Source organism: Canis lupus, chromosome 38 (assembly GCF_003254725.2).
Source record: "Canis lupus dingo isolate Sandy chromosome 38, ASM325472v2, whole genome shotgun sequence".
Classification (NCBI taxonomy): Eukaryota; Metazoa; Chordata; class Mammalia; order Carnivora; family Canidae; genus Canis; species Canis lupus.
Window position 1 is genome coordinate 7,295,527 of NC_064280.1, and position 27,771 is coordinate 7,323,297.

The 27,771-nt window shown below is 34.3% G+C and overlaps 2 long non-coding RNA genes across 36 annotated transcripts in view; one reads left to right on the plus strand and one right to left on the minus strand.

Annotated features, from left to right (window-relative positions):
- LOC125754547 (uncharacterized) overlaps positions 1-27,771 on the minus strand; it is a 132,467-nt gene that overhangs the window by 35,969 nt on the left and 68,727 nt on the right. For 25 of the 34 annotated variants that reach the window (XR_007409135.1, XR_007409128.1, XR_007409122.1 and 22 more), the window contains 2 exons: positions 27,411-27,522; positions 26,570-26,668 (listed from right to left, as the gene is read on the minus strand). This is a non-coding gene — a long non-coding RNA (uncharacterized LOC125754547). The remainder of the gene's footprint in view (positions 1-26,569; positions 26,669-27,410; positions 27,523-27,771) is intronic. The other 9 variants (XR_007409120.1, XR_007409132.1, XR_007409127.1 and 6 more) reach the window with 1 other exon arrangement.
- Positions 1,837-19,811, plus strand: LOC112643161 (uncharacterized). Of its 2 annotated transcripts, none has more exons than XR_003125674.3 (6): positions 1,837-1,980; positions 5,022-5,118; positions 6,422-6,579; positions 11,141-11,309; positions 15,986-16,049; positions 18,062-19,811. It is a non-coding gene; the product is annotated as an uncharacterized LOC112643161 (long non-coding RNA). The 2 variants fall into 2 exon arrangements; XR_003125673.3 differs by having other exon boundaries at positions 11,152-11,309.

The following is a 27,771-nucleotide window of genomic DNA, read 5'->3' on the forward strand; positions in this document are numbered from 1 at the left end:
ATTTACATTTCTCCTCTGGTAATTTTTTATTTTAGTTATAGAAACTTTTGAAATAGACTCATTCGTAAAAGCTAAATTTATAAAATGAATGGTAGGAAAGAAATGTGGTGGATTTCCGTTTTTCTTTTGCCAACCTATCATCATTTTCTGCTACAGTTGACCCTTCAACAAGGGTTTGAACTGTGGATTCACTTCTATGTGGATTTTTTTATAGTACGGAACTATAAATGCATTTTCTCCTCTTTATGATTTTCTTAATAACATTTTCCCATGCTTTCTGAATGTTACTTTATCATGACATTCAAAATGTTTACTAATCAACTGTTTATGTTATTGGTATGACTTCCAGTCAACAGCAGGCTATTAGTAAAGTTTTGGAGGAGTTAAACATTTATGTCAAAATTTTTTTTAAAAGATTTTATTTATTTATTCATGAGAGACACACAGAGAGAGAGGCAGAGACACAGGCATAGGGAGAAGAAGCAGGCTCCATGCAGGGAGCCTGATGTGGGACATGATCACAGGTCTCTAGGATCACACCCTGGGCTGGAGGCAGTGCTAAACTGCTGAGCCACCAGGGCTGCCCTTATGTCAATTTTTGACTGTGCAAGAGATTGGTACCCCACACCCACACATTGATCAAGAGTCAACTGTGTGTGCAATAGACAGATTTCCTTTTGGAGACTTAACTTGCCTGGTTTCCAGTCATACACACAGATGGAGAAAGAATATAGTTTTTATTGGAGAAAGAATATAGTTTTTATAGGAGGGAGATGTGCTACAATTCAGCCTATTGCTACTTCAGATCACAAACAAACCCCAAAGATAAATACAGTATACTTTGATTCTGTGTCATTGATAGTTTACTGTTTGAGGAATTCTGGCCTTCAGAGGAAGTCATTCAAGTTCAGTCAATTGATATAAAATTTCTCCTCCTCTTTCTCTCCAGTTATGATATCACTAAAAGTAATAAGTGCTTCCAAACATTCTGGTGGCTGTCAATTATTCAGCAAACATAGTCTTACATTTACTTCCAATTACTGCCTTAGTTTTTAGGCCACAGAATTAAGACTCTTTACTCCTGAGGAATTCACCACCCAGGGAATGTACAGACAACTTAACAAGGAGTTTAAAATTTAGTACTGTCAATAGAGGAATAGATACTGAAGGAACACACAGGAAGCACACATACTTGATCTTGAAGTAGACAAAAAAACTTGCTCAAATGGAGTCTATTGAAGAATATGTTCACTATAGCTTGTAGTATTTAGGAGATTGTCAAATACTGCTATATATGCTAAAGAATACATCATACATTTGATAACAAGAAAGTTCCAAGTGTGCTGTGATATTTGAAATTTTATTTGTAAGGAAAAATCCTCTATCAGTCTTGATGGCTTGAATAAGACAGAGAGGAAGAGTCTAGGATGACAGTGTTTTGAGTGGGTTTTGATAAAACTGTCTGTGGGGCCTGTGGAGGTAATGAGAGCAACAAGGATGATAAATTCAGTCTCAAATGAGGCATGTATAGATAATCAGGTGGGGATGTCCATGAAAACTTTGAAAATACATATCTCAACTCACAGTTGAAGATACAGATTCTAATATAATTAATACAGAAGTAGTATCTGTAAGATCACTTACAGATGTGTTCACCAAAGGAGAAGGAAAGAAAAATGAGAATGGTCTAGGAATCTCTAAGAGCTAAAGAAAATAACTGGAGGATATGTCATAATAGCCAACAAAGATTAAACAAATCGATAAGGCTGGAGAAGGGAACAATTTAAACAGTTCTGAACATCATGTAATGAATTTTCAACTAGGAGTCATTCATGACCTTCAAGGGGCAGTTTCAGTGAAGTGGTGAATAAGAGTAACGAGTTAGATTGCTCTTGTTTGAAGAGCTGGCATGAAACAAGAGAGTAGAAACAATAAGTGCATACTTTGAGGGAGATTGGCTCTGAAGAGTGGGAGAAGTAGGTAAGTAGAAGGAAGGACAATTTAGACTAAACAGAAGCCTCAAAGAATCTGTGGGCAGTGTTTTTGGTGAATAGGAAACATGACTATCCTGACTTCTGCCGATCTCCCTAGAGCTGTGTAGGAATTTGCCAGGTCTGCCGTAACAAATTACTGCAAACAGAGTGGCTTAATAACAGAAATTCCATATTTCGCTGTTCTGAAAGCCATAAGTCTGAGATCATGGTATTGTCGGGATTGGTTCCTTCTGAAGATTGTGCAGAAAAGCCTTTTCCTTTTAAGATTTTATTTTATTTGAGAGAGAGAGCATGAGAAGGAGAGATATGAGGAAAAGTCTGTTCCATGCCTTTCTCCTTTCTTTTGGCTGTTTGCTGGCAATTTGCATTTGTTGTATAGAAGGATCACTCAGACTTCTGCCTTTATCTCCACATGGCATTCTCCCTGTATGTGCTTCTGGGTCACAATTTCCCCTTTTTATAAGAACATCTGTCATATTAGATTAGGGGCCCACTGCACTTTAGTTTACCTCATTTTAACTAATTGTATCTGCCATGACATTATTTCCAAATAAAGTCATATTCTGAGGTATTCTGGGTTAGGATTTCATCATATAAATTTTTGGGGAAAATAATTCAACCAACAGGTGGAATGGTTATACCATGGTTAATCCTTAGGATTAATAGTGAAGTCTGAAGTTTAAGAAAAATAAATGGTAAATCCATTAAAAATTTATCTTGATTCTGTATTTCCTTAAATAATGGGACCTTCTTGCTCTACTTCTTACTACTCTCTATAGAAGTAAGGTGAGTTATTTGAATAATCCCACAAATGTCTTTTAATATGGAGTGTTTAGTTATCTTTCTTCTTTCTCTTTCATCTGGACATTAGTTACTCTAGGAAATTATTAGATCCACTTTGACTCCTGCTCCAAGCAGCATCTCCTAACGTAGGTTTATCAGTAAATCAACTACTGATTGCAGTTTCATTTCTCATCTTGGTCTAAGGGAGAAGAAATGGGTAGGAAATATCAGAAAGGGATACAGAACATAAAGACTCCTAACTCTGGGAAATGAACTAGGGGTGGTGGAAGGGGAAGGGGGGGAATGGGTGACTTGCACTGAGGGGGGCACTTGACGGGATGAGCACTGGGTGTTATTCTGTATGTTGGCAAATTGAACACCAATAAAAAATAAATTTATTATTAAAAAAATAATAAATAAATAAATAAATAAATAAATAATAAATAAATAAAATTTCTAAAGTATACAGAATAGAGCAGAGCACAGGTACAATGTAGTTTTCTTAATGCTATAATCCTTGTCTCTCTTCCCTTTCCTTCTCCTTAGCATTGTATTAACCACTCTTGTTAAGCAGTTTTTTAAGCTGCACAGTAAGATGCTTATGGTGGATATCTTCTTATTAAAAATAGTTTACTATTCATGACAGATTCCTTACATCTTTACATTGTGGTATCAATCTTTGTGTATTTGAATGCAAGGTGACTATGTTCCCTCATTTATTCATCTATTCATTTCAGCAGCCCCTTCCTTTATTGGGCCCCTTTATTATAGACATTTGCTATTCTTTTGGCTGTCTACTTCTGAGGAAGTCTTTAACTTATGTGCTTAAGAGGAAAGCCATGCATTTGCTCGGGAGCTGAGGCATATGCACATGACCTAAGGGTGGCTGATTCAATGTGTCTCCTGAGATTTTGAACCAGGAGAAATGGATTCAAATGAATAGAGAGAAATTCTTTTGGAAATACCTGAAGAGGCAGCAATGTCCATTTCCATGTGTGGTGGGGACAGCAGTTACAGGGGAAGAATCCTGGGGCTGGTGCCAACAGTGCCAGTGACACCATCTTCAGGTGCCAGAGTGCACAATGATGGGAGCAGGAAAAGGTGCCAACCCAGGACTGATACATTTTGACATGTTGGCTCTGGTTCTGGCTGCATTGCTTTCCTTTCTTGGTGCCCTAACTTTCTATCTCTCCCAGAAATTATCTTAACGACTTAAAATGTAATAAATAACTTTTCATTCTTGTTTGTCAGCTAGGGTTTGTGTTTATTGCTTATAATTCAGTACTGTGACTAATATGTGATTCTGTATGACAATATGGATCACAGGTGACAAAACATTGTGTTAGCTGCTAAAGGAATAAAAAAGATTAAGAGTCATGATCATAAAGAATTAAGAACATTTAAAGATCCCTACTGGGCTCCTGGTTGACTGAGTCAGTTAAGCATCTGCCTTCAGCTCAGTTCATGATTACCCAGTCCTGGATCACCCTGCAGCAGGGACTCCCTCTGCTCCTCCACCCCCATGCGCTCTCTCTCTCTCTCAAATAAATAAATAAATAAAAGAAATCTTTAACAAAAATCTATTTTTAAAAAAAGATCCCCTCAAAGCCTCAAAGTGAGTTTGTCAGTCAGAGTTTTGTTATTCTCAGTATGCATAAAGAAACTCTATAATTTGTTAAGTACATGTTTGTAAGGTCTGGAGAGATAAAATATTTCTGCTTAACTAGATCAAGAGATTTTAACAGTATCTTGGGGATAACAGTATTCTGAAGGGCCAGAGAGAAATCGCAACGTATCATTAAACAAACTGCAGGATCATGTGTTCTTAGAGTGGAAGTGAACCCCTCAAGGCCATCTAGTCCAAACTCCTACTCGATCCTGGAACTTAAGAAAACAGTTTATGCTCACATTGTTGTAAACGGATAATTACAGAGTTGAGATCCTGTCACTGTTTTGTTTTTCTTATTACTATTGTTGTTTTTAAATTAGGACCAGCTTTCCTTGATATATTATAATTATAGAAACATTCCAAGCTAGTCTGTGAGCTGAGGCTGGCAGTGGGGCAGAGCTTCACTGGACAGACTCTGCCTATGGAACAGAGTGACTTCGATAGCTTAGCTGCTCTTTTATGCTTCACTGCTGCCTTTCACATATCTGTGGCTTTGATCACTATAAGTTTAATATAGATTTATTGAAACCATAATAAAAGGGAGTTCAACTTAACCACTTCCCTTCATCTCGCAGTTGACACAATAAACTGGATCAAGATCTTCTTGAATAATCACAGCATTTATATTAGTCAAAGGTTGGATGATGAAAACAGATTCAAGTATATCGACAGGTGAGAATCTCTTAATCTTCAAATTTTCTACCTTTGGGCTATTCCAGCAAAAATATATCTGGTTACGATCCATAAGCTGGTTTTCTAACAGTTATGGGAAAATTCCAACTATATCAAGTATTATACACATGCTTTCAGAGCAAAGAGTGAATTCATCAGTGGTTATATTTTGTTTCATTTGCAAGAAGAAACTTGTTGAACAAGAAAGTTATCCTCAGGTGATAACTACACACCTGGGTAGTTCTTATCTCCCTTGGAATGCTCAGTGCTTTAGCTCTTCTAGACCATTAGTTTCAGAATAGTCTTTCACGATTTAATGAACACTGTAGGAATAACTTCAGTGGCTGTGTTTTTAAACTAATAAAGCTACAATTGCTTGAGTGGGAGCTTACTATTGTGCCAGATTCTCTTCTAGGCATCATATATATATATGGTATAAATATATATATGTTATATATTATATGTTATATATATATACATTATATATTATATATATAAAATGTAGATTTTTTTTTCTAGAACTCTCTGGTTGTATTTCTTACTGCATGTCACACAATTTCATGATGTTCCAAACTTGTACTCTTCTCTCTGTTCACGACCTTGGGGACTTCTAGTCCTTCATTAATGAAAATTATTTGTTTCCTTTTCATAGGCTGCCCTTAGATGTCTCCAATTCTGGGAAGACATTATCCAGATACCACTGAAATGATTTGCAACCCAAGCATTTCCTTAGTTCAACACACTCACTATTATATGTTGGTTATATATATATATATATATATATGACCTCCTTTAATGATTGTTAGCTGGTTCAAGTACTTATTTTTCAAATTAATCATGTTCAGTCAAATTCAGACTCTATTTCTTCATCATTTTCACAAGTTTACTCATTCTATCCTGCCCATTGCCTTTATCATTGGGAGTTTAAACATGAATTGTGAGCAGGTATGAAAGCTACTCCCTTGAAATTTCATGGAATAAAATCAACCTGTCACTCATGTATTTGACATCTGAGCATGTAATTTTTAATTTCTAGAGCAATATTACCCCACCATAGATAGAACAATAGTGCTGGGCATCTCAGAATTAATGTGTGTAATGTAAACATGACATACCTGCATTTGATTCCCAGTTGCCTGTGATTACCAACTAAACAAATCACTTTAACTCTCTATTTGGAGAGGTTTCTCTGAAAAATAATAGAAATCAAGCAAATGTCCAATGTCCTTTCTACCTCTAACATCTTTAGTACTATGAGCTCCCAAAGATTTAAACCTCTTTTTTTTTTTTTTTTGTATTCCAGTTGCATTTATCTAAGCACTCATTTGGTGTCTTCACTTGAGAAACTTACAGGCATCTCAAGTTGCAACATGATCAAACCAGACAGAGCCTCCTTCATTCAAGATTCAACCCACAATTCTCAAATTAATCCTTGATGGAACCACTTGTCTTATAAAACAAGTAAGAATTAGAAATACCCTGGGACTTCTCCCATATTTAGAGCATCAAGTCCATTACCAAACCCTCTCACATCTACTCCATAATCTCTCTCAAATCTATTCCATTCACTTTTTTCCATTCTCACCTTCTCTTCCTCAATTCAGGGAATATTTCTCTCTCCTCCCATCAGGTTTACCACCATAGCTTCCTAGTCCATCTAGTTTTCCTATGTCCTTCCCACTTGTTTCCACAATGTCACAAAGAGTGACTCTCTCCTCTAGCATTTATACAATCTTTATTAAGCTCTCATCAGTACCTTGGCATACCTGCTATGGTACTCATGTGACTTCACTACAATTTTCAGCAGCCTTCCTAAACCAGTCAGCATGTTTTTTGTTTTTGTTCTATGCCTAGGACTTCTTCTCTATCCCTCACTTCTTCACATGAGTGACTCCTACACATCCTTCAAGATTCTGTTCAGAAATGTCCTTTTCTTCTAGGAAGAGTTAACAGGCCATATAAAGGGCTTTTCCCGTGAATTCTCTTAGAATCCTATACATGTCTCTATGGTTGTCCTTCTCATAGTTAATTTTTTTATGAACGAAACTGTCTTTATTCTTGATTTTTGAAGTTCTTGAGATCAGGGGATGCATCTTTCAGCCCTATCTTCCTGATGCTTATTAGCATATGGTAATTTCTCAATAAAAACACACTGAAAATGTAGTAAATATCTCCAAGATCTTAAAAGAGGTTGTAATGAAAGCAGTATACTGTTGAGTTATTTAGTATCCAAAAATCTTAATACAAAACCCACAGGGGAGTCTACTATGGTGATGGGCTTCAGCCCATCTCCCTCCCTGATTACAACTAACTTTTGAAAATGCAAAAAACAAATATCCAAGAGTTTAACACACACACACACACACAAAATAGGTGGATTGTGGAGGAGAGTAAAAATTTTTTTTTTTCTTTTTCTTAGGTCATGTTTCGTAAGTAGATACCAGTCAGGAAGCCACACCCTATCAGAGGAAAAATGCTGACAAAAATCATGCCATCCCTTGGGCCAAAGGAACCAGAAAAGGGAGCCCCTATAAGCTGGACAATTAGGAGAGTATATAGAGAAAGAGAAACAGAGAAGGAGAAGCCTTAATTTTGTGTATGAAACCTGACAAGTTCCAGAGTAACCTCTGATCTACACATGCATGGGTCAAACTCAACCAGTGTAGCAAAGGCTTAGAGAATTGAACTGAGAATGCAACCAACCCACATTAAGAGCAACACAGAAACTACAGCATAAGACTAGCAGGTGGACTGCCTCCTAAGACAAAACCACAATATTTTGCAGTGGTTTTACAACATAACCCAGAGTATATATAATATATATATTTACACAAGATGAAAATAAAAATTACTCAACATCAAAATAATCAGAAAAATGTGATGTATTCTAAAAAAAAAGCAATAAAAAGATGTCAGCTGCAAGATATTCCAGATGTTGAAATTATCAGATAAAGACTTTAAAGCAGATCCTAAAATTATGCACCATGAGGTAAATGAAAAGTCATTTGAAGTAAATGAAAAATAGAAAATATTAGACTACAAAAGGTTATTTGTTTTCTCTTAAGTCCCATAAGTTTCCAAATTTATTAGTGTATATTTATTCACTATGTTCTTTTATTAAGCTATTAATCTTCTGTTGTGTTTGCAATTATTTCTCTTTTACATTCAGAATTGTATTTGCATGTTCTCATTTATTTTATCCCCCTTTGCAGAGAACTGGCTAAATTATTGTTCTTTCTTAAAACACAGTTGTTGCTGTTTTTTAATTTTGTTAATCTTCCTTATTGATTTTTCTTCTGGTTGTTATTGTTTGTATTACTGACCTCTATTTTTACAGCTATTACTTACTTTCCTTTTGTCTCCTTTGGGTTTGCTTATTTGATCTTTCACCTACTTTTAAATTTGGGTATTTTGATAATTTTTTAAAGAATCTCTCTTGTTTTTGTTTAAATATACACAAACTTACTTATTTTCCTTTTAGTTCTACTTTATCAGCCACTCCCTGTACTTTTGAAATGTAGTGTTTCCATTTTCATTTGGTTCTAAGTATTTTTAACTAATCTTTATGATTTTATTTATAAAATAATACATATTTAATAAAAGTATATGCATAAACACAAATATATTTATACTTTACATAATTTTATATGATTTACATATACACTCATATTAAATTAATAATTTAAGTTTTTTTTTTCATTCTCATCAGCAAACATAATTTCTAAGTTGTTGGTTATATCAAATTTGTTGAGACTTCCTTTTGAATATTACATGCACAACTTTGTTTTCCAAATATGCTTAAAATGAATATGTATTTTTTGAGATGTAAAGTATATCCATGTACACATGCATATTATTTCAAGGTTAATACTGGTGTTCTTCTAATTTTCCATAACTTCAGTTATTTTCTCTGCTAGTTTAATATATTTCTCAAATAAATATAAGAATATCTTGGGGCACCTGGGAGAATCAGTGTGTTGAGTGTCTGCCTTCAACTCAGGTCATGATCCCAGGGTCCTGGGATCAAACTCTGCATGGGGCTCTTTGCTCAGTAGGGAGCCTGTTTTTCCCTCTCCCTCTGCCACTACCCCTGCTTGTGCTTGCTCTCCCTCTCTCTCTCTCTCTCTCAGTCTGTCAAATAAATAGAAAAGAAAAGAAAAGAAAAGAAAAGAAAAGAAAAGAAAAGAAAAGAAAAGAAAAAAGAATATCTTGAAGCACTTTGAGATATTTTTCCTATAATTCTTTCAGTTGTTTATATATTTTGACATTCCTTTGTCAAATTTGTTTATTATATCTACTATGTTTCTTTATCTGTTTGATGCCATCTCTTTTTCTTTGTTTTACACATTTAATTCCCTTCTATCTGAAGCTTTCTTTTCTTATATTTTTCTCTTTCTTTCTTCTTTCTTTCTTTCTTTCTTTCTTTCTTTCTTTCTTTCTTTCTTCTTCTTTCTTTTTTTTTTAAGATTTTATTTATTTATTCATGAGAGACACAGTGAGAGAGAGGCAGAGACACAGGCAGAAGGAGAAGCAGGCTCCATGGAGGGAGCCTGACATGGGACTTGATTCCGGATCTCCAGGATCACACCCTGAGCTGAAGGTGACACTAAACCACTGAGCTACCCGGACTGCCCTATCTCTTATTTTTAACACTTAAATAGTCTTTTCATTTATCTCTTCCAAGACAAAATATTGATGGTTTGCCTTTTATAATGTGATCTAAGAGTCTCTGTTTTTAATTTATGAGTTAAACTCAACTATATTGAAAATACTGTTAAATTAGGACTTCAGTTTTGCAACTTCTATGTTGTATTTATCAAAATTTTTTCTTTTCTTTTTTTCATGGCTTCCTGGCTTTTTCTTGGCTTCCATTAGATGGATCAACATTTTATGTTATTTTAAAAGTTACACATTTTACATTTATAAATATACATTTTCATCATTTTTCTGTTTCAGTTTGTTAAGCTCTTCAATATCAGTGTCTTTTCCCTGAATATAGTGCACTCATCTCCTTACAACTTACTTTTTTCTTTTCTCAGTTATGTTGATATTAATTGCAATTTAGTTCTGATTATGACAGATGTATGTTTTGTTTGTAGCTTTTCACTTTACTTTTCTAAATGACAAATAAACTGCATTAAACTATTAATTTACCAATACTTAAAATATATCTCATAAATCCTCCTTGCTAGATTTTTTTTCTTGCTAAAGTAGTTCCTGAAAGAATAAATTTGAAGATGGGCTTTTCATGGAATGCAAGTACCTGGGACTGCTTTTTCCAATATGGTTATTAATATCCACATATGATTACTGAGCAAAAAGTTCTATAGAGATCATCCCTTTTCACCCTTCCTTTTAAATGATAATTTGGCTAAGTATAAAATGCTAGCTTTGTACTTTGCCATTAATACTTCTAAAACTTTCATCTGGTGTTGAGGTTCAGGGTCAATTTCATTTTAGTTTCTTTACAAAATATGTAATCTTTCTTAGGAAGCTTTGGAATTTTCTTTTTATATTTAATTATTATTATTTTTTTTTTAAATTTTAAGTTAGTCTTGAGATTATGTTGTTGTTGGGCTATGTTCTCAGTCATTATCTTTTCAATCTTTTCTCCCCTGTCTAGTTTTTTGTGCCCTGAACTTCAAGTATGAGGATGATGATATGCCTATTATTAGACTCTACATATCTTATTTTTATTTTGCATTGTCAAGTAATTTTATTCATTTTATTTTCTTTTGAGGAGTGTCTTAAGATGATTTTGTGCTGTATACATTCTGCCCTTTCTGTAAGCTACCAATTTTTAAAAATTTAAATATTATTTATTTCATAAATGTTTCTATTTGTTTCTGCTTATTATTACCATTATTTGTCTTTAATGCTTTTGGGATATTTTAGACTAATTTATTATTTTAATTTCACTATTACGTTAATTCTGTTTTTTGTCTTAGAACGTATTCAATTTGTAGTCTTATTTTTATATGCATGTTTGTTCCTTAGATTTCTTATTATTTCTCCCCATGAGCTCTCTTTCAGCTACCTAGGCTAAAAGTCTTAGTTTCTGTCTTTGGAATTTGAGGAAGGAGACTAAAAAATACTCTCCAGAGCAAAGAAACCTCTACTGCCAGTTGAACATACTGCCTAGCTTTACAGTGACCTTGACATTCAGGACATTCTCCAGGCTCCATGCTCAGGTATTGTTCTTTTCCAGAAGTTTCTAATTCCCAGATTATGATCTTCTGATCCAATTTATGAGATGATGGGGTGAGAAGAGTTTTTGTCTTGTCTTTCTAGGAATATTTTATTAGTTCTCATTCTAGACAACTTAGTCTGTAATCTCAGCCAGATCTGGGTTGACTGTTGCTATTCTGACTCTGCTGGCCATGTTGTGGGCAATAACCCGTCCAGGGCATTATGGAAGTGAGAAAAGAATGTGGAAAGTTTTCCCTTAGCCTAAACTCTGCACAAAGAACTAGACTCTGCTCAATTCTTAACTGTCCACTTGCCCTCTTCCCTTCCACTCAATATTCACCTCATATCACAACTTCTGTTTCCTTCGAAGTCTCTCCTTTTTATATTAGTTTCACAGATTTGTAAGATTATCTGATTTTCATAATCGAGAGAGAAGTAATCCACACATTTAGTCTCTTTAAGAATCATCAGCAAGTCACAAAAACAGATCTTATATAAAACATGGTTATATATTTTGAAAACAACGTTTTCACAAAGGCCAAATGTTGCTTGATAAGAAGTTTTAGCAATAGATTTATTAACCATTATAATTGAGAAGAATGAGATTTTTCAATATATACAATGAATTTAATAGCCATACAAATAAAATACTTAAGGCCTGGATTTATATGATTATTTAATTAATTTCTCCTTGTCTTATGTTTGCCTCCAAGGTAAATAGTATAATTTATGTAAAATCATGACTTTTGGTACAAAGTAAACAGATTTTTCAGTAAACTTTTCAACTCAGTGGCTCAATGACAATAGTGACAGCTTTTGCAATTAGTTTAGGCTCTTTGTTTCTTGAGGCAACTGTAAAACCTACAGCCATGTATTCACTTTCCAATGAAATTGGTACACATCATAAAAATTGTATTTGAGTTAATTGGTACATTGGCTGACAGATTCAGCAAAGAGGCCAAGCCCTAAGCCATCCAGTTATTGCTTAAACTGCTCTGTTGTAACTATGTTGGCTAGGATCATTGAGAAGGCTGTGCTTCCCTAAGGCTTATATAAAGCACAAATTGAGGTCTCTGGTATCTAGGGATGTCAATCTGACATTTTTCATGAGCATCAACACTCCTAAATTACAAAAAAATAAAGAGACATGCTCTACATGAAGATATTTTATAAATACCAAGTGATAATGTTATCTTGCTCAGAAATACATACCTAGGAAACTTTCAGGTAACTAGATGAATAAAAAGTCATGAATGATATAAAATCTTTATTTTTAAATATTTTATTTTTTTAAGGTTTTTTATTCATGAGAGACACAAAGAGATAGAGAGGTAGAGACACAGGCAGAGGGAGAAGAAGGCTCCATGCAGGGAGCCTAATGTGGGACTTGATCCCAGGACTCCAGGATCACACCCTGAGCCGAGGGCAGATGATTAACCACTGACCCACCCAGGCACCCCTAAAATCTATCTATTTTTAAGTTTAAAAATTCCTTTATAAAATTTATTATAAGCTAATACTTTTATGTCTAAGAAATTAAGCTATTCTTTTTCATTTGACTATAAAAAGCTTCCCATCCACTCAGTGAGAATAAACTTTGAACTCATTTTTAAAAGTTGCCTATTTTGAGTAGTCTTGTAAAACAAGGATTCCTGGTATATATATTTAGAATGCACTTTTCAAAGGACAGTAAATGCCTTACAATAATTATTCTTAAACCTGGATGCTCACCCTTTAGGGGAGCATGAATATAGCCAGTGAACTGTGACTCCTTCACTCATTTTGGTCATCTACAGAAAATGAAAGAGAATATTTCTCAAAGTGTACTCAGGACATTAAACACTAAAAAAAATTAAAATCTAGAATAAAATAGATTATTCTAAGTAAACCTGCTCTCTCAAATTTTTGAAATAACAGATAGTTCCAAGAAACAAATTTTTCAATTTCAGGGCATTGACTACTGGGAACATATAACCATTTAAAATATTACTGTATTAACTATACATACAAGAAGAATGGTAAGTCATTGAGTATAGCCTTAAGTTACATCTGGGTCTTATGAAATAAAATTACTCTCTTCTTGACATATTAGATTGATTCAAACATATTTATAGCTTGGTGAGGACACTGGAATTTTCAACTTTTCCTTAAAGATTTTGGTCTGTCACATTTAACAAATGGAGGTAGATTTACAGTGAAACTGAAAAAGCTTAAGCTGCAACACCCTTCACCTTTCAAAGCCTTTAGAAGGAGCCTTAGAAATGTGTTCATATGGTCATATGTATGTTAAGTTTTTTAAAAAATAAGGTACTTTTATTACATTCACTCAGGGCTAGTGTGTATTTCCACGTTGACTTCTCTGTCATGCTTCCCTTCATGTTAAGTGACACTGGAGTGTCTCAAACATTTGTGAAATCTGGTGAAGGAGAAGTTGAGTTAGAAGCACATTTAAATTCACTGTTATATACTTTCTGATATAAATAAATACCTATACTTATTCCTAATTTTATTTTTATAATGTAATTTTTTATTAAAGAAGACTTACAAAATTGTCAGTATTTTGGATCTTCAAATCCTGGATACCCCAAATCTGTTCCTGATAGAAGCTCTACTAGTAACCTTAAGGACAACATATCCCTGTAGGCTCTTTGCAGTTTTCATTATGACCTGGTTTTATTTCCAGTCTCAATGAAGTTTATTAATCTTCTGCCACTAGTGAATTGTATTTCACCTGGGCTACACAAGTCTCCCTATACTGAATATTGACCCATTCAAATAAATTCTCTGCATTGACATATGAGGTACATTTTCTAAAAAAAATACTGTCATGTCAGTTACAAATCTCTATTTTTCATACTTCTAGCATAAAGTCCAAAAACCTTAATATAACTTGCAAGGTGATGGATATTTTATCTCTCCTTCCACCATCCCAAACACAATATGCTATGTCCCTGTCCAGAGAAGGGCAATCCTCCTTTAGTGATCATTTCCTGCAGAAATGAGCTCTCAGGTCTGTGCACAATCTCCAAACTATATTGCCTTTCTAATCCACTTATAGTGGGGTTAAATATTGGGAATATTCATCTGATACCATGGGAATTTTCACTTGCAGCAACCTGGATTGGGGAGAGAGGATCTCTTGTCAGATTCTGGCGGGTATCCGAAGTGAGCAGTGATATACATGTGAGATTAGGAAAGCAACGTTTCCACTCTATGTAAAAGAAAAAAAAAAAAGAGCAAAATAAAAACACAGGGATGATTGAAACAGAGATGCTGAATGAAGCAGACATAAAACACCACGTAGCCCCAAAGAAACAGAGACAATCTGCTCAAAATGGCTTGTCTATGACAAATTCCAGTTGCTCATGAAACCCCCTAGATACTTATCAGATGTTCTTCTTTTTTCTTGGTTAGACCTAAGTGGTTTTATTTTGCTCATAGGAAAATAATCCTATCAAAATTAAAATGGATGAAGTTCTGTGTTCTCTTGCCTCCAGACTTCTGCACATCCCATTACTTATAACTTCTATGATCCTTTCCCTCCTCTTCAGTCATTATTTCCACATTTTACCAAAATCTTCCAAATCATATAACTGAACTCATCTTTGTGAATACTTACCCTAGGAAACCTTTCTTAAACACTCTAGATTGAATTAAATACCACCGCCTCCACCTCCCTATTTTTCCTTGTTTATTATTTCAAATAGTAAGAAATTTAAGGATATAAACTTATTTTGTACATAATCCTATTTGTGGACCCACATAATGGGTCACAGTCCACAGAGGATGGACCATAATTAATATTTGTTAAGAAAGGAGAAGAGAAGAATTTAACTAACAGAGGAGAGAAAGAATGAAGACAAAAAACTAAGAAGATAAAATTAAATGAAGTGGTTCATTAACTTGTGATGATTATATCAATAAATGGAAAAAATTGAGGTTTGAACTCAACGATCTGACCTTCCAAATAAGTTCTTTCTTACACACTAACTAACCCACTCTACTCTAATCATAAGAAAAGCACACAGAAGGTAATATATAAATGGTAGTTAATCCTTCCTTACAGGAAGTCTGCTTCTCCCTTTGCCTATGTTTCTGCCTCGGTGTGTGTGTGTGTGTGTGTGTGTGTGTGTCTCTCATGAATAAATAAATAAAATCTTAAGAAAAGAGAAAGAAACAAACTCTGAGATGGAGATTTAAGTGCAAGAGGTTCATTACGGAGAGCCCTAAGAAAAATTCCCTATATGGGCATGAGGGACCAAGATTCAGTAGAGGGAGAAGTACAATGGTGACTTGTTTTAACAGAAGCATTAGTTAATCTCACAGACAGCTTTAAACCCAGGATGGTCATGTAAATCAATATTAAGTACCAAAGGAGATGTGTGGGATCTTGACTGAGAGGATAACAAAGACCAGACTTTTGTATTTTCTGCATCATTGTATGCAAGTTGCCTCAATGAATGCACTTAGCTGAGGCTGAGGCAACAGCCTTCCACAGAGGGCAATTCCTAAAGACGACATAGTCAACACTACTATCAGTTTGGAAGATGAGTTCTCAGTCCAAAAGGCAAACCAAGTAACATTCCATGATATGAGGTCATTTGGTGGTCAAGTTATGTGATTACAACAGACTGCAGAGTCAATCTAAAGAATAATGTGTTTGTGCTTTCACCTTTAGGAAAGAACAGACTATAAAGAAACACATTTTCTGATACAAAGGCAAATGAAGAATTGGCAATTAGGTAAAATCTTTATCATTTTCCCTCTGCTAGAGGTATCTAAATATTTTGAAGTTCAATTATCCGGGTAATTGCATTAACTTTTTATCTCAGGATATGGACTCATTAAAGTACCATCAAATGCTATTTTAAAATATGCAGATATCTGTATGTGTATTTTTGGAATACTGTAAAATATTTCCCACATGTTAAAGTTTCAGAGAGAAGGCAACTTTAGCTTATTATAGCCACCCTCCCCCTCCCACTTTTTCTTCTGTTTTTGTTATCTTACCTCTTAATTAATAAACTCCAATCTTACTGAAGGAATCAATACAATAATCTGTTACCCTAATTTTAAATATGGATTTTTGATTTATTTAAATTCAATAAATTTACCAATAACTTGATTTTTAACCTAGTAGTAAGAATTATGTACAAACAAAAACTAAGTCACTGCAAATGAGAGGCTATTTTTCTGCAAAAGGTCTTCTGACTTAGTTTTCTCTACCTACAGAAATCAGGAGGCATTAGTGGTAATCTAATAAAGTAAATCTCAGTATGAAAATAATATGTCAAACACTTTCTTCTCAAATTGCTTTGAATAATTACATTTGTCTGTAAACCTGCAAAATATATATCTTAAGTTAAATTATAAAAAGAGAAGATGAAGGTCATGAATTATAAACATCTTATATATACACAGTAATGAGTGAAGACTACTTTTGGTAATTCAAAATTGTGATAACTGCATCATTCTTCCTAATTGCATGGTTTATGTCTTGCCCATAAAAGCATAAAAGTTACTAATTTTCCATTATACACAAATATGTAAAGCATACTGCACAGATGGATTTTACATTCCTGTTTGCCAGCAGATCATCATTAAGCATCAAACACAAAGGAAATTGCACAGTTAAACGTGAATCCATTCTTCATTTTTGCTTCTTGGCAAAAATTAAGAACCAATATTTTATTTTTGGAGAAAGACATCTTAATTAACATTTGTTTGTCCTAAAATTTTTGTGAGGTTCTATAATATAATACATCTTAAGGTCAAGCTCATGTTTAGAAATATGTACTTGGGGAAAAATATGGAACTTCTGTCATCTTTATATTTGCAGAACCTAGTGGGGTGCCTGGCTTTCAGTAGATGTTTATTGAAGGTGAAAGAAATTAGCTAAGTGATAACAGAGGCCAACTAATTGAGTGTCTGTATACCAAGTTAATTATAGTGTTTATAGCTATGAACACTATAATGTTATACTCACCCTTGAAAAACCATGAGTGGAAGCAACTTATTTTATTAAATATATATATATTATTAAATATATATATAATACTTGTTTATATAATTTCTCATAAAGTATGGACATTTAATTGCATAAATAGCATTAAATGTGGGGGACATGTATATTATTAAAATGTCCTAGAGGAAATAAATTACCTTACAAACTTAAATTTCTAGCTGTACTACTTGGCATATGTTTCTGGCATCTTTAAACATACTGATAACTAGCATGGCTGCTTGAATCTTGGAACAAAGCTCTAAAAATAGTTGACATTTTGCTGTTTCTATGGTAACAAAGAAAATGGCTTCATACTCTAGCACTGCTCCCACAGAGCTTAATGTTCTCTCTAGATTGCCTATAGACTATACTGCTATGTTTTTGTACTAAAAACCACTATTACTCTTTTCTTCCTGTCTTTGATGTGTCTGATAACAATCTGATCACTAGTGTAACAATCGGAGTGTTGACCTGCTATGGTTAAAACAAACATTCCAGTTATTTTTCAAGAAACTGAATTTTATCTCGAAAAGTGCTAACATCAGGCCAGGCTTTTTTACCTGACGTGGTTTGAACTATACTGAAAGGCTCCAGATAACTGCTCCATCTGACTCAATGTCTGATATTTATCAGCAGGAAATAATTATTTTAGGTGAAATAATTTCCTACCTCTTTTAATGAACTGACCACCACTAACTATTGGGGACTTCTAATAAATCCCATAATTTTCGGTGTATCTCTTTTTCATAGCAATTGCAGTATACCTGTTCCCCCAATTGTCACAGATCCAGCGGAGTTGGAGACAAGGATGGGAAGAAAGATTCGAAGTCTCACTGAATTTTAATCTGGGGGACATTGGGGACTAAGGCTCAGACTGGGACTCAAGCCAGACTTGGACCCCAAGGCTTTCTGTCTTCCAGTTTTTATTAAGAGAGCTAGCAGATTGGCTATGGGAACTTTGGGAAGCAGAGAAAAACATGTTTAGTTCAAAAGGTAAAATAATAGGTTATAGACTCAAGGAGTTGGAGGAGCAGAGGAGCTCTATCTGGAGAACAATGTGGTCAAGAGTCAGTGTGCCAAAAAAAAAAAAAAAAAAGAGTCAGTGTGCCAACTCAGGACCTCACATATATCCCCAAAGTGCCGAAGACTACAAGATTCAGTTCTCAGGCTCTGCAGCTGATTCCCCACACCCAATGAACTATAAATTTAATCAAAATGAGTGGTTTGTTTGTTTCCAAAGGGATCCTCAGTGCTGTAGGTAGTAAGTTCCTAATGTTTTATTGAAGGTGTGTGGTTGGATGAATAAATATGCTTTATCTGAGAGTGGAAAAATTACTTTTCAACATGTCATTTATACTTTTTAATTTCTAAAATAAATCTCTCCATCCCTGACAATTCAATGGGAGTAGTATACCAGTTGGTGATGATGGTAATTATAATAATAACTCCTTAAATGTGCTCAAGTCCCTAGCCCAGAAACCTATGAATATATTCAGTTACATGGCAATAGGGATTTAGGTTACAGATAGAAGTAAGATTGCTATTCAGCTGACCTTAAATTAGGCTGATTGTCTTGGATTATTATTGTTGGGCTCTGCTGTGGACTGAATGTTTGTATTCATCCCCCCAAATTTATGTTGGATCCTAATGCTCAGTGTGATAGTGTTCAAAGTGGAGCCCTTTGGGAGGTAATTAAATTATCAGGGCTAATTCCTCATGATTGGGATTGGTGCCCTTATATAAGAGGCCCAAGAGAGCTCCCCTACTCCTTCTGCCATTTGAAGTTACAGTGAAAAGATTGTAAATCCACCAGTGCCTTGAAATTGAACTTCTCAGCCTCCAGAACTTAAAAAAAAAAAAAAAAAAAACACTACTGTTTATAAGCTACCCACTCTGTGATATTTTGTTGCTGTAGCCCAAACAGACTAAGGTAGGCTCAATATAATCACAAGGGCCCTTAAAAGTGAAAATAGGAAACACAAACGAGAACCAGAGAGGTGGCAGCATGAGAAGCTCTTGGCTGGACAATGCTGGCTTTGAAGATAAAAAAATATGGCCCCACACCAAGGGAAACAGGTGTCCTCTGAGCTGGAAAAAACCAGGAAACAAATTCCTATAGTTTCCAGAAGTAATGTAGCCTTGCTGACACCTTGTTTTAAGCCCAGTAAGACCATCCATGTCTTACTTCTGAGCTACAGAGTGAAACATAGATTTGTAATATGTAGGTTATAGATGATAACGAAAGCTATGGACCCAGTAAGATTCCTTCAGGAGAGATAAAGGGTTAAAGATAGGACTTGGGCTACTCCAACATTTGGGGTTTGAACGTAAACAGAAGAACCAGCAAACAAGCATGAGAAGAGAGCCTGTGAAGTAGAGGAAATCAAGTAAGAAGTGATGTAATAGAAGCCAAAAAGTGTGAACATTGGCTTTGACATTAACAAAGATGCACGCTGTTGAGTGCAAACAAAATAAATAAACCAAAATATTGTTTCCATTAATCTGTATATTGATTAATTGTGTTTTTACCTTAAGCTTTTCAATACTAAAGTAAATAAGCAATTTATAATATTGAAATATACAAATAAGTTATTTTTATAACTTTATAATAGATTTTGCCATTTGGGTAGTTTGGCCAGCTTTCCAAAATGTGTCACTTTGATCTAACAGATATTTACTCATTTGACCAATTTCACATAATTATTTCATATATTTGAAACCTTAAATTATCATTATCCAAAAGCCTATTTCAGTGGCATAAATCTATTAAAACTATTGAACAAATACTTCATTGTCTTCTTATAAATAGAAATCAATTGCTTTTTCATCTATAATTTATTTCAATTCAATGCACAATTACTGAGAACATACTGTTCTAGCTATTGTTCTTGTTCTTGGAAATTAAGAAGATAATAAGAGCTTACACTTTGTGAGAAGAATAGAAATCAGTATTGAATTTGGTCAGAGTGACCAAAACAATAGCTGCTTAAATAAGATAGACATTTATTTCTCCTACGTGGAAAAAAGAAATATCAAGGTAGTTAGTGTAAGGGTGATAAAGATAACAATTATCCAGGACACAGTTCATGCCAGCTTCCTATATACATGGCATCCATTTCATGACATCATTTAATTATATTCTGAAGATTCTCACTTCAGCAAGTAGAAAAGAAGGTAGAAGACTGGATCTATTCTTCCCTTTAAGGGCACGTGTTGGAAGTTTTTGTTGTTGTTTTTTAAGATTTTATTTATTAATGAGAGATAGAGAGAAAAAAAAAGAGAGAGAGAGAGAGAGGGAGAGAAGCAGAGACACAGGCAGAGGGAGAACCAGGCTTCATGCAGGGAGCCCGATGTGGGACTCGATCCCGGGACCCCAGGATCATGCCTGGGCTGAAGGTGGCGCTGAACTACTGAGCCACCCAGGCTGCCCTTCTTGGAGGTTTTAAATAGCATTTCTTATATCCCTTAGATCAGAATGTAATCACATGGCACAACTACTTATGGTGTAAGTAAAATGTAGTCTTTCTTGTGTGAAGACTTAAAACTATCTAAAGATTGAGATTTCTCTTACAAATTAAAAAAAAAGAGGAGATCAAAAAAAAAAAAAGGAGAATAAGTATCAGGGGCAATTTTGTAATGTATATAATCACATAAGTAGATTTTCTAACATGTAATAAATGATTTGCCATAAACATTGTACAGTATACTAAAGAACACACAAAAATGAAACCTCGCCCAACCTGAGTAGAGTAAAAAAGATTTAATTTTATATTAATCTGAATCTTGAATTATAGTTATGCAGATAATTAGAAGGGAAAGGTCTTCTAAACAAGAAATTAGAATAGGCAACAGCACCTAAAAGAGAAATATCAGCCACTTTATTAGGGATATATAATTAGGTAAGTTTTTTTCAAGTGGAAAAATAAGTAACTTGGGGTGTGCACACAACTAGAGAACTAGGTAGGTGAATCTCTCAGAGGATGTTGTACATTATGCTAAGGAGCGTCGATTTTGCTTTGTAGATTTCAGAACATTGCTAAAGGATTTCATGCAGAGGACTGACATTGCCCAAATTGCATTTAGCTAGATTATTCTGGTAAGAATGCGGACAATGGATCTGAAACAGAACCATGTTGGAAATAGGAATATAACTTAGATGATAACACAAGTCTTTGGAAAGATTATGAGAATCTAAAATAAGGAAAGGTAATAGGGAGTGTTGTGTAGTAAAGTATTTGGCCTTTATCCTTGATTCCTAGAATAAAGCTTCCCAATCTTTGAAATTTCATGAGTGACAAGAGTGTCTTTGTGATGCATGGTTGTCCCCTCTGACCATACCTGAGTTTATTCTAATGAGGTGACTCTGGATCAGGACAGGCCACACCAGAAATACAAGCCATGTCTAGAGGGTTGGGGCTTTGCCTATTTATATCTGACTGACTTCTGGGGAGGAAAGGGAGCCAAAAGATTGAGTTCAACTGCCAGACCATGACTCAATCAATCATATTTGTGTAATAAAATCCCAGTAACAACTCCAGACATGGAGGCTTGGATGCACTTCCCTGGATAACATCATTCTGTGTGTATTATTACACATCAGTGTGACAGGAGAGTGATGTATCTTGACTTGATAAGGAACTTACCACTTAGGACCCTCTCAAATCTCATCCTAGGCATCTCTTCTTTGGTTAGCCCTATTCTATACCCTTTTCTGTTATAAACAAAACAAAACAAAACAAACCTGGAATTGTAAGTATAGCATATTCTTGAGTTCTGTGAATTTTTCTTGTGAATTATTGAAACTGAGGGGTTAGTGGAAACTACTAAGTTTGTTACCAGTTTGTCAGAGGGCAGTGTCTTGGGAACTCCTGGGCTTAAGGCTAGTATCTGAAGTGAGGGCAGTTTATGGAGGAATGTGCCCTTAAAGTCTGACTTGACTCTGGAGGTAGTGTCAGAACTGCATTGTAGGAACCAAAAGAGAAAAGGGAAGGAAACGTAAGGCATTTCAGGTCAAAGGAAGCCAAATCTGGTAATTAATAAAGGCCAAATAGAAGAAATTACAATAGTACTCTAGGTTAAACATCAGTAAAATTTTATGTGAGTTGGAGTTAGAGGCTCACCTCAAAATATTTCATCATGTTTACTACCATGAATGTCTGGTGAAACTTTTTAAAGTTGAACAGGCTGTGAGCCATTTCTTATTTCATAGGACTACCCTACAGAGAACAGAACATCCAGCGTAATTGGTCCCTGCCCACTAAACATGCTCCTAAACCTGATAACCAATAGTGCCCCAGAAAATTTCCAAAATATACCATGTGTATTGAGACTGACTGAATGACATACAGTGAGAAAAAAAAAAAAACATGTGGCCATGGGTAAAATGTGAGGGAAAACAAAATAATCAGAGAAAAAACAGACAACACAGGTACCTAGTAATAAACAACAACAACAACAACAACAAAAAATAGCATACAAGGAGAAAGAGTACAATATAATGGAAGCTAAGGGAGTTTGTTTAATAGACAGCAACCAAATAAAAATTCAGAATGTTTTTTGAAAGAGAGAAATAATGGATTATAGGTGACTTTTATAGTAAGGTGACAAGAAGGGAGAAAATCTCTGACCTTATAGATTATATCGTTTTTTGTTTTTCAGGATTAATAAATTTCAACTAATGTCAAAATACTGGAGGAAAGGAAGGAAGCTAGGAAAAAACACTTATGTCTACCTTGTTTTTTTTTAATATCCAAATTTCAGCATATAGTATGGTTTATGTAATTAGAATAAGTAGATGACTGGCCATACTATTTTTACTCTTCATCCAGATGTTTTGTCTACATTTATACAAACCATAAAAGTACATTTTCAAATAAAAGATGAGAATTCTACTTATCCAGCTAAATATGCAAAAATTAGGCAGTATTAATTTTTCAAATTAGTTTTGTTAGCTCTGCGTTTAGAAATTTCCATGCATCTTTCACTGCTACTAATATAAAATGATATCTCAGCAACTATTTCTTGCTTTGATTTACCTGCTAATTTTATTCCAGTTTTAACTAGGTAAAAAACAAAGGGCAACTTTAAGCTACCTTTACTTAAATTGAAATTGAAGAAGATGTGGCTTACACAACTGTTTGAGAAGTCTTGAGAAAGTTAATTATATATTCCATGCTAGGCCATGTTTATTTAGCAAACTAGATTAAAATGACAAAATTTATGTAATGGTTTGTATTTTCATAGAATGATACTAAATAATATTGTTATGTGTATGCACGTGTGGCAGAAGAATAATCCTTATAATTATTGGCTACCTGTTCCCTCATTTTATTTGGTTCTACTGTATATTATTTGCAGGAGAAAGTACAGCTTATATTGCATTTTGCTATTGTGATTGTACAGGATTATCAGATCAATCTTTTAAATAAAAATTAATGAAGTCTATAAAATTATCAGATGTTACACTTAAATTGACTAATTGAACCATCATTTTATTTAAAATTATAAATGCATAGTTATATTAATTTATTTTTTCTTATGGACTTAATAATGAATTAGATTATATTCATCTACTGCCTACCAGTCTTCCAATGTGACTTTAATATATTTTTATTTTACTACTTAACTAATATTTTTTCCATTTTAAGTTATCATGTAATAATATGTACTATTCTATGACCATATTTTACTCTTCAAAGAAAAACACATATTTTATCATAGAGAAATTTTGTTTCCTTTTGTGAATGTAATTTTTGTCTATAAATGAGTTTAAATTTTACTATATATATTTAGTATTACTTTAATGCAATAGATTAAGTTGTATACATCATAAAGATTATTTTATCATTTGTCTCCCTTGCTTATTCTCTGATATATCCTTTAAGGAGTCTAGCAGGGGAAAAAAAAAATAGCACTCAATGAACTGCAATGTTCGTGTATTTATTTGTAGATTCTCTTAAGAAAATCTACCTCCAGACAATAATACACACTTGTCTCCTGAACAGACTCACCTGTCTTATTTGAGTTAGCAGAGTATGCTTTATCTTCTCATTCAAACCTCTGTGCAACAAATCAACGTATTCATATACAGAGACAAACTCAGCAAGATGGAGAGAGAGACAGCCAGTGGTTGTGGAAACGTTTCCTGTGTTCTTCCTGTAAATTCCTGGGTTTCAAAGAATGAAGTATAGATTCTTCTCCATCAAAACCTGAATCCTGCTATCAGGAGAGGTCTTTTCAAAATCAGTGTGGACTTCCCACCAGAGTGAGGCCTACCAATGAAAGCCCCACCCCAAATGTTCCATCTGTGCATCTTTCTCCTTTATATCAATATACCAATTCTTTTTTTCCAATATACCATTCACAGGCATATTTATAATGCACTGGGGACATAAAGATGAAGCAGAACTGGGCCCCGGTCTCAGAGTTGACTTTTAGCTATTGTTTATGATCACGCCAAGCACTTCCTATGCTTGATCAGATTAAATAGTAAATTTATTTTTTATCTCTTAACTTTTAATTTTTTTTTATTTATTTTTATTTATTTATGAGTCACAGAGAGAGAGAGAGAGAGAGAGAGAGAGAGGCAGAGACACAAGCAGAGGGAGAAGCAGGCTCCATGCACCGGGAGCCCGATGTGGGATTTGATCCCGGGTCTCCAGGATCACGCCCTGGGCCAAAGGCAGGCGCTAAACCGCTGCGCCACCCAGGGATCCCTATCTCTTAACTTTTAAAACCAGATTTCAATGACTGCTAGTAGAGTAGAATAAAATCCTCATAGTCAGTCATTGGGTTCCTCAAGAGTAGATACTGACTTTATTGATCCAACTTTTAAGTTATTTTAAGAGACAGAAAACTTATACCTACAATTCTACTTGACTTTCTTATAACTGACAGTTTTCTCCCACTATCTACTTTTCAGAATAAGAATTCAATCAGCTTCCAAGATAATTTTCAGAATCTCTCAGAAAGGCTAGAAAAAGTATACTTGAAATGAAGCTTCTTGCTTCCCAATGGTCTGGGTGAGAATTAGACATTATTGTGAGCTACATGCTATGGTTTCAAGTGGCCTCTATAGACATCTTCCTCATGATAGTCACCATTTTCAGTGACCATATAGACTGCATCCCTGCTGCTTTTAAAATTTGCCCACTGTATTTCCAGACACTTCTTTTTCAAACAAAACTTAAAATCACAGATCACCTGTATTCTCTTTTCCAAAAACTCCTCCTTACAGAAGTAAACTATATGAAAGAATTTGTAAGTTATCTTTACACTTTGGATTTGAATGAAAAATTATAATACACCGAAAGGAAAGCATATAGTTCAGGAAAATGGACTCAAGAGTTACCCTTTGTTTTTAAGCTTCTATTTCTATTACAATAAAATATTATATTATTTTAGGCAAATTTCTCAATTAGGCTAAAGTATATGTTATTGATAGTAAACCATTTGAAATAAATTGACATTTTTCTCATGGAAGATATTTATTTATTTATTAAAATATTTTATTTATTTTTCGTAACAGACAGAGAGAGAGAGACAGGGACATAGGCAGAGGGAGAAGCAGGATCTCCGCAGGGAGCCTGATGTGGGATCAAGACCTGAGCCAATGGCAGATGCTCAATCACTGAGCCACCCCTCATAAAAGATATTTAATAGTGTCCTAAACTTCTAGATTGTTACCTCCCCAAAAAAATCTTAGAGGACAGGATATTTTTAGAAATTACACAAAAATTTAATGGCTATCTGGGTTTGGGAAAATATAGGATAGCTCTTTAAACATAGAGTGGGAAATCTCAGTGAGGGTGACAGAACATGAGAGACTCCTAACTCTGGGAAACGAACAAGGGGTAGTGGAAGGGGAGGTGGGCGGGGGGCACTTGACGGGATGAGCACTGGGTGTTATGCTATATGTTGGCATATCTAACTCCAACAAAAAAAATATATACAAAAAATAAACTTAGAGATAAATTATAATTTGGCTTCTCCTACAGGAATCAGATAATCAGAATATATTCATGAATAAGTGTGACCCATAGGAATCTGTCATGTATGTGGTGGCATTAAGAATATGGATTGCTCCAATGGATATATTATTAGAGAATTTAACTTTTATTTTAATCTTAACAGCTAAATCCAGGATTTGTCATTAGGACTTAATATTTTTGTTTCTTAGTGGAATAAGAATTTTACTAAAGATTTCAATTAGATCATTTCATGGTAGTTTTATCTCTGTTTCACTTGAATTGATATTACCTTGATCTTGAGGGTTTTTTTCCAGCTGTTATCACACCAAAGCTAATAAGTTTGTCCAAATATTGGACAGGCAGTATTGGTTTTAGCACTTCCTCAAATCTGTAAAGAGAAGCTTTATATGTTATTTCATATCATATCTCAATATATCTTATATGATATATAATATCTCATACTAATATATGAAATGTTAATATATATTTGAAACATGTAATCAATATATATTCAGATTTTTTTTATATTCAGATATTATTATATAAGCTATCACATATCATATTAATCTTCTAATGCTTCTGAAGTTACCAGTACAGTAGAAGCAGGCACAGGATATATTATTACTTTAAGAAGTTATGGCCCAGTGAATGTGTTTTGAAAGATAGTTTAATAAGTGATTAAAATAAGAACTAAGCCTTTGTCTTGCCCTCAAGTAACTCCTAGTCACGTGTTGGTTGAAAATATAATAAAAAAGTATAAAATAATAACATAAATAATAATACCACCTACTCTATTAATAGAGAAAGATAACAGCCAAAACGAATACATTTTGATGGCAAATATGAGAAAAAAGTTTTATTCATTCCAATAGTAGTCCAGTTTCAGAGTAGGCAAGTCTACTGGACATGTTTTTTTTTTTTTTTTTTTCATTTTCTATTTGTCAAGTAGTGTCTAGAGCTCCTTCTATCTTTTTTTTTAAGATTTTATTTATTTGAGAGAGAGAGTAGATGAATAAGAAAGAGAGAGAGAAAGAAAAAGAGAGAGAACACAAGTAAGTGGGGAGGGAGGGACTGAGGAAGAGAGAAAGACAGACTTCCCTTTGAGCAGAGAGACCAACTTGGGGCTTTACCTTAGGACCCCAGGATCATGATCTGAGCTGATTAACCGATTGAGCTACCCAGATGCACCTCCTTCCATCTTTGGACTCTGTCAAAAAACAATGGAATACTCTGCTCCCAGCCCTGATCAGGGAAAGAAAGAATGGAGGATCTTATGGGTTTTTGTTTCTTCTTTTTTTTTTTTGTTTCTGTTTTTTGTTTTTTTGAGTTTGACAAGATAGAGTATAGCTGACTCTCAAGCAATGCAAATGTTAAGGGTGCCAACCCCCTATGCAGTAAAAGAATAGATATGTAACATATGACTCCCTCAAAACTTAACTAACTAGTAATAATCTTACTATTAACCAAAGCCTTACTGATAACATGAAGTCA